This window comes from Pseudorasbora parva, chromosome 5 (assembly GCF_024679245.1).
Source record: "Pseudorasbora parva isolate DD20220531a chromosome 5, ASM2467924v1, whole genome shotgun sequence".
NCBI classification, from domain to species: Eukaryota; Metazoa; Chordata; class Actinopteri; order Cypriniformes; family Gobionidae; genus Pseudorasbora; species Pseudorasbora parva.
In genome coordinates, this window is record NC_090176.1 from 18,081,371 (window position 1) to 18,089,644 (window position 8,274).

The following is an 8,274-nucleotide window of genomic DNA, read 5'->3' on the forward strand; positions in this document are numbered from 1 at the left end:
TAAAGTATAATAAAATAAAAAATATTAGGATGCAAGGTTTTTAAAAATTAAAAGTAGTGCTTTAAACACATATACATATTTATTTATTAAAAAGCCATACAGGCACCAAGTGGGTAAACCATGGGATTACAAATGAAAATACATTTTGGTCGACACTCTCACAGTACAGAACTCTTAGAAATAACATGCACAAACAATACAAAAAAAAAGTCAATCACAATGTAAATTCTTTCTTTACTAGAATCAAAAATGGATGAAAATGAAAAATAACTAATGTGTTAACAAGTTTACCATTCTTCCGACGACACACAAGCACCGCATTGCGAAGAGAGAGCAGCAGGAAGTTTTAGAAGTTTTTTCACAGAAAACATCAGAAGAAGAAAACGACCCGTTTTTCAAAATAGAACAAGGAGACACTGAAGACCTCCAATGTCTTATATTAAAGGATTAGTTCACCCAAAAATAAAATTTCTTTCATTAATGACTCACCCCAATGTCGTTCCACACCCGTAAGACCTCTGTTCATCCTCGGAACACAGTTTAAGATATTTTAGATTTAGTCTGAGGGTTTTCTGTCCTTTGAATGTAAGTGTATGCCCACTTGCTGTCCACGTCCAGAAGGTAATGAAAAAACATCATCAAAGTAGTCCATATGTGACATCAGTTGGTTATTTAGACTCTTTTGAAGCGTCGACAATACATTTTGGTCCAAAAATAACAAAAAATATGACTTTATTCAGCATTCAAACGGTCATGAATCATGATTCGGATCGCGTGTCAAACTGGCAAACTGCTGAAATCACGTGACATTGGCGATACGAATCACGAATCAATCTGCTGATTCATGACCATTTGATTCTTTATTTGAGGATTGAAAACAAATGCGGAAGAGAAGACAATGCTGAATAAAGTCATATTTTTTGTTATTTTTGGACCAAAATGTATTTTCGACGCTTCAAAAGAGTCTAACTAACCAACTGATGTCACATATGGACTACTTTGATGATGTTTTTTCATTACCTTCTGGATGTGGACAGCAAGTGGGCATACACTTACATTCAAAGGACAGAAAGGCCTCGGACTAAATATAAAATATCTTAAACTGTGTTCCGAGGATGAACAGAGGTCTTACGGGTGTGGAACGACATTGGGGTGAGTCATTAATGAAAGAAATTTCATTTTTGGGTTAACTAACCCTTTAACATTTTAATATAATACTGTTGTAGCAATAATGCTGCCTTTGAGTTTAATGTCTCGGGGAATAATTAACTCAAAAGGGATTTAATTTAATATTCAATATTCATGAATTTATGGATATAATTTGCTAGTCATTCATTACGTATTAAAATTTTCCGATAGGGAAAAATGTTTAATTAAATACAAGTAACCCTTTACGGAATGGCTTGAAATTATCTTACTAAATTTTTCCTCCAAATTAGTTATAGACTTTCAAATCAATTCTCAATAAGGGATTACTGCTTTACGAGCGCATAAGAAACATTAACTTTACTGATCAGGACAAAATCAATATTTCAAATGGTCGTACAAGTTACTGTACTAGAATAGTAGCATAAGCAGTTAGGTAACGTTTAGGATCGTAAGTTTCATTGACTTTGTGTATGTGGAAGAGTAACAGATTCAATTCATTAAATGTCTTTTGGAAGTTTAATAAACACAAACTAAAAATAACACTACAATTCACACAGAAAGTACATACTAAATATGCATAAAGAGAGTAGAAGTATAGATAGTGAACGAAAGATTATGGTACATAAACGAAAATAATGAATAGACCAAAAATAGAGAGATAAAGAGGGAGAGAGAGAGAGAGAGAGAGAGAGAGAGAGAGAGAGAGAGAGAGAGAGAGAGAGAGAGAGAGAGAGAGAGAGAGAGAGAGACAGGGAGAGAGAGAGAGGCAGCTTCAGTTCGTTACACAGAGCCCTCACGGAGTTAACTTGTCCCAACGGGAAAATAACACGACCCTTTTAACAGCAGTTTGGATTTTAGAAATAAGAATACTTGCTTTAGTTTTGGCTTCTCGCGTGTGTGCGTGTGTTCTGAGTTCCAATGTCCTGCGTGTCCGGCGGTTCTTTCCGAGGTCGGTGTGGAGCGGAGGATCTCTGGAAGTGGGCTGCGTTCTCTCTCTGAAGAAAATGCCCTCGGGGGCTAGGAAGTTGGTAGATCGCTCTGAGGCGTTTGATGCGATGAGAAAGAGAGAAGAGAGCGTTCTTTCGAAGTTATGGAAGTTCCTTGATGCTGTTCAGTGCCTTTGTCCAAGGACTGAGTAGCGGAGCGCGCTGACTTTAAAGGAAACAATCACTCTGACTTCACCTCTTAGCCAGGGCCGAAGCCTCATGGCAAGAGGTGAGCCGGCTTCAGAGGACGGGAGGAAAGGTCCGGGGACCAGTAGAGAAAGGGAAAAAGCCCAAAGAAATGTTTCCACTTGTCTTTTAAGACAATTAATCCACACCCCTTCTGGGTTAGTTTACCCAATCCAGAGGGTGAATTCTGAGCGGGAAAAATTCTCTTTGTCTCGGTTTACGACCTGCTTTGCATGTTTATGAGGTGTCGTAAAGGGTGTCGATTTTATACAGTTTTACTCCCAAGTTTGCTAAACATATTAATTATACATTTCATAATCCTATTTTGTGCATTGTTGATTAAGACAAAGAGAGAGGAATATTTAGATATCAAACACGTTATGGCTGGGAGATATTAAAGCAGAGATACATTCTTACACAGGAATACAAGCATTTAAAATGAACTTACATTGTTTATATCATTGTTAATCACATCATGATTAGGTTGGTATGACCTAAGGAGCATGCATACACACAAAGATACATCGTATTCAGTCTAGAATAGTCTTAATTAAAGCTTCATAAGGAAAGTGTGTGTGTTTTTGTGGGTCTGTGTGTATTGGAAGAATCTTCGGCGTCTCTCTGTCTGAGAGAATGTGAGGGGGGGGAACAGGGTTCAAGTCATGTGACCAGGTAATCTGATTGAAGTTTTCACAGTTTTCTAAAGAGGCTGCCTGTCTCATTTCAATTCGGCCACAAACCTGTCGAAGATGTCACTTGCCCAGACTCGTTGGCATCGGGCCCCTAATTTATATGTGGCTAAAAGCTATCCACCCTAAACATCAGAATTGACTCATCTTTGATCCTGATGTGAGAGAGACCACAGACGCTACACTGTGTAGGAGAATATTAATATGATTTATCAGACATTTACAGTCTTCTCTTCCAATTGTTTTCAATCCTCAAATAAATATTTGAACGGTTATGAATCAGTGAATCGATTAATAATTTGGATCACCAGTGTCACGTGATTTCATCAGATTGGCAGTTTGACACGATCCAACTTAATCAATACGCTGATTCATGACCGTTTGAATCTTAATTTGAGGATTGAAAACAAACGCGGAAGAGAAGACAATGGTGAAAAAAATCGTAGTTTTTTTTTTTTTCGGACCAAAATGTATTTCCGATGCTTCAAGAGATTCTAACTAACTAGCTGATGTCACATATGGATTAAAGTCATTAATGACATAAGTTTCATTTTTGGGTGAACTAACCCTTTAATTTAACTTTGACTGTATTCGTCTGAAAGAAGAATGTCATACATAGGATGACTGGAAGGTGAGTAAATCATGGGCTAATTTTTCACATTTTTGAGTGAACTAACCCTTCAACCTAATTTGGGTTTTGGGGTAAGGGTTAGGGTTATGTTCAGGGTGTGGCTGGATGTCAAGCTCCACCCACTGGTTCAGCAGTGAGCAGCCTCTTAATTAAAACACTATCGGGAATTACACTCTCTGTTGAAAAAGCATATATTGATCTATATCTATACTGTAGATTAGAAGCTTTTCCCCTTCATTTTTTAAGGTGGACATTGGCACTTCCTACTGAGCACTACACTACGGTGGCCTAGTAGTGCAGCCTTACTACACAGTTGTTTTTAGGAAATAATTAAATATTTTGTATCTCATTCTGTGTTGGTAGACTGAACTAAAGATTTAAAGACTAACTAGAACTACACTGAAAAAATAAAACCCTTGGATCAACTTAAAAAAATTGAAGTAATCGATCACACGAAATATTTTACATTGACTCAAGTAAATAATTGAATTTAGTTTAATTTGAAAAGTTTAAATCCATGCAACCACTTTTTAAAGGTTGATCAAACTAATTATTTTAGATTGGAACAAACTAATTATTTTAAATTGGATCAAACTAACAAATCATTATTTTATGTTGGGATAAACTAATTATTTAAATTAAAACAAAGTAATATTTATAGGCCAAAGTAAATTAATTATTTTAGGTTGTCTCAAATTAAGATGTCATTATTTAAAATGTATAATCAAAACAAAAAAAAGCTTTTAAAACATTTTGATCAATGACTATCATAACACTTTCCTTTAGAACACATTTATATTTATTGTTCAATGAACATGTTCACATGTATGAAGAACAGTCTGCTTCACACAAAAATACAAATTTGTTACAAATAATCAAATCACCACTTGATGACATCACATTAGTAGTAATATTAAATTAGGAATGTTTGTCCTGACAACACAGTTCACCATAAAACATCCTAAAATACAATTAAAATATTAAGATACAAATGTATTTCATGTCCATAAATGTATATGATGATGAACAGTCTCTTTCAGCTGAACACCAGAGACAAATCCTGGAACTGCTCCTCAGACAGTGAACAGTGATCACTGCATCAGTTTCTGATACAGAGCTGTAAGCTCTACATTTAAAGGGTTAGTTTACCCAAAAATAAAAATTCTGTCATTAATCACTTATCCTCATGTTGTTCGACACTCGTGAGACCTCTGTTCATCTTCGGAACACAATTGAAGATATTTTAGTTGAAATCCGATGGCTCAGACAGGCCTTTAATGACACCAATGTCATTTCTCTCTCTTAAGACCCATAAAGAGTTCTGATTGGGCCAGCGCTTCCCGTGATGTGATTGGACAGCAGCTTAGCGCACTTTGCCCGGAAAGGTCCCACCTCTTACCATAACGGGGCGATGCAAGCGCTGAATGCGTGCTCTTCTCCACGTAGGAGAGCAACGAGACCACGCCCCCTATATTGTGTGTTCTTGTGGACGGAGCTTTAGTCAACAAACGGTTCTAGTGACATCATTACAGCAGGAAGTGCAGCGGTGTAGTCCAAACCGGCTGTTCGCTGTAGGCTTTGAAAGGGAACTTCTGTTAAATAAAATATCTCGCTTGGCATTGAACTTTGAGCTTTATAATTTTACAGGTATTATTTATGCTCCAACAGCAACATTACACACTAACTAAAGTTTGAAAGATAGAATTGCGAAGAACGGGACCTTTAATGACAGAATATTCGTTTTTGGGCGAACTAAACCTTTAAATATAACCTATTTGTATGCAATATAGCAAGCAGGTTCCGGACCTCTGATCCTTCAATGACAATTTTAATGTCTTTTGGTGGATGAAGAGGATCCTCTTTCCCAGTGATAAAGATCGCCATGGTTGTTTGCTCCAGTTCTTCAATCTCATTTTCCTGCATAAAAAAAGAAAGAGAAAATAAGTACATTATAGTTTCAGAACTCTCCCATTTTCAGCTCTTACACACTCTAAACTGAACTTGAATAGGCGCGTGACTGCACGTCACACTGGTCTCAGAGCTTTCACAGAGGAGTGAAGGGAGAATAAAAGGAGGAGCGACGACAGTGAAGGAAGAGAGAGGACCAGGCATGGATTTTACATAGCATATAGGTGTTAAGTCATTTGCAAATGGATTCCTTTAAACACACTTATTTTGACAGTGTTCCAGGGAAGACAAGGAAAAAAAAGATTGTTTTGTTACGTCTGGACATGGTCTAAGTGTTCACAGCTCAAAATTCAGCATCAAAGATTTCTCATAAATAGTGTTAAAATCTCATCTTGTGAGCTGAGTTTCTCATCACACCCCTATTTATTAAAAGAGGCTAGGAAAACCTAGACTATGACCATGTTAGTCTGTAGGTGTTATTTGTGTGAGCAAGTGAGAGAGATGCCCTTACCTGGTATTCTTTGAAAAGGTGCGCAAAAGGTTCGCCGAGGTAGATCAGAGATTTGAGGATGCATTCTCTTCTGATGGTGATGTCTGCAGTCTGAGTAAGAACAATAACTATGAATTAAAATTAAACAATTACAAAAAAACAAACAAAAAAAACACTATTCAGCTATGGATCCCACTGATTATCAAATTCATCGATACCTCATCTAAAACCTGCAATGTCCTGGTGGACTCCTCCCTTGCTCCTGATGACCTCCAACAGTTTGGTGGAGTGCTTGTCCAACTGCACCAAGAACTTGTAATCCAACTTGTCACCAAAGGAACTGTTGTAATTCGCATGAACTTAAATTGATCTTAAAAGTAGAGCATACAGAAATAAGTTTAGAAGATGGTGAACACAAAACAGAATCCCCAGCACAACCGTACTAAATTACAACAACAACAACTCATTAGTGAATCAACAGTTAGGTCTAAAAATGTGGAATGCCAGGGTATGGCAAATGCCATACGTAAACGAGTAGTCGTGTGCCCAGTCTATTCTCTGCTATATGCCGACCTAAAACATTCACTTTCATAAAATCATCATCAAAGCAGTCCATATGTGACATCAGTTAGTTAATTCGAATCTCGAAGCATCGAAAATACATTTTGGTCCAAGTATCACAAAAACTATGACTTTCAATCTACGACATGTTCCTCAAAAAAAGATTAAAATGGTTCATGAATCAGTGAATTAATCAATGATTCGGATCGCCAATGTCACGTGATTTCAGCAGTTCGGATCGCGTGTCGAACTCCCAAACTGCTGAAATCACGTGACATTGGCGATCCGAATCATTGATCAATTCACTGATTCACGAACCGTTTTAATCTTTTTTTAGGAACACGAAAGAGAAGACAATGCTGAATAAAGTCTTTTTGATATTTTTGGACCAAAATGTATTTTCGATGTTTTTATTAGCTTTCTGGAAATGGACAGTAAAGTGGGCATTGACTGCATATGCTCTGGGACTAAAATATAAAATATCTTAAACTGTGTGTGAAGATGGAGGTCTTAAAAGTAAGGAACGACATTAGGGTGAGGAGTTAATGACATTAATTTCATTTTTGGGTGAACTAACCCTTTAAGAGCTGGAATAGAGTGTGGCCCCTTTAAGAGCTGCGAGTTTCACTATTGAACTGCCGGTATTTTGTGTGTGTGTGGAACATAGACCGTAACTGGAACTGTGCCGCGATTCACGCAAACTGTGAGAAACACAGACTCGGGAGCACTCTTTTTCAGAAAAGTAACCTGCTTATTCGTTTTAGCCGATTGTAATGTATTTAGTTCAATACTGTAAGCAGTGATGGTGTTAATGATTTACCTCAGATATATGAGCAAGCGCTTCAGCGCGCTCGGACTGTAGAGAATGTGCTCAGCGAAAAAACACACTTTTCTTTTGAACTGGAGTCTAATAAAAGTTAAGCAGAAAATATTGTAGCTTATATAGGCTATAACTGCACTTGTTTCGAGAAATGTTATTGTTAACTCTTTCCCTTGACACGGTCAATGCCCCCACAAAATGAATTTAGATAGTTTGCATGCATTTAGGTTATTAACGTTACTCACCCGCCCAATGAGGGGCTAAAATAACCGAACGTTAAAGTTTGAATGAAGATTACGAACATTTCGAGTGCTATCTTAAAAGTTAATTTACACGCTATCAAGCGTTAGCGCTGAAATTACGGCCAGACTCAAGTCCCGTCAGATATACTTGAGGTAAAAACGTTAACGGTAGACAAAGTTTCTCTTACCTTATCAATGTTCCTCGTAGTTCTGTCTCGGAGCCTGGCTGGATGGGTCTGACGTCCGTCCGTTGAAATGTAACGTTACCGTCACGGCCACCGCTCAAGTTCGTGCTGTGTTCTTCTCAGACAGTTCTCAGACTTTTTTTTTTTTTTTTTGAACCACAGAGAGCGGGATCTGCAAGTCAACAATGCGCATGTGCAAATCCTGCTTAATCTAAAAAAAATGCTCTGATCAAATTAATAAATTCAGTTTAATGTCCCGCTGCCCATTTAGATTCTATCAATGTAAAAAAATGGATTGAACCATAAATCTAAGCTAAAATGTTTACTTGACATGAAAAAATTAAAAAAATTAAGCTATTTCAATGAGAAAATACACATTAAACGAACAACACTAAAGTTATACTTTTTTCAGTGTATACAAGTTCTT

General features: G+C 37.2%; 1 long non-coding RNA gene across 1 annotated transcript; it reads right to left on the reverse strand.

Annotated features, from left to right (window-relative positions):
• Nucleotides 1-5,306: 5,306 nt before the first annotated feature.
• LOC137076003 (uncharacterized) lies at nucleotides 5,307-7,926 on the reverse strand. The gene is made up of 4 exons (XR_010905156.1): nucleotides 7,851-7,926; nucleotides 6,258-6,409; nucleotides 6,061-6,150; nucleotides 5,307-5,558 (listed from the first exon to the last, which is right to left on the reverse strand). It is a non-coding gene; the product is annotated as an uncharacterized lncRNA (long non-coding RNA).
• Nucleotides 7,927-8,274: the final 348 nt, after the last annotated feature.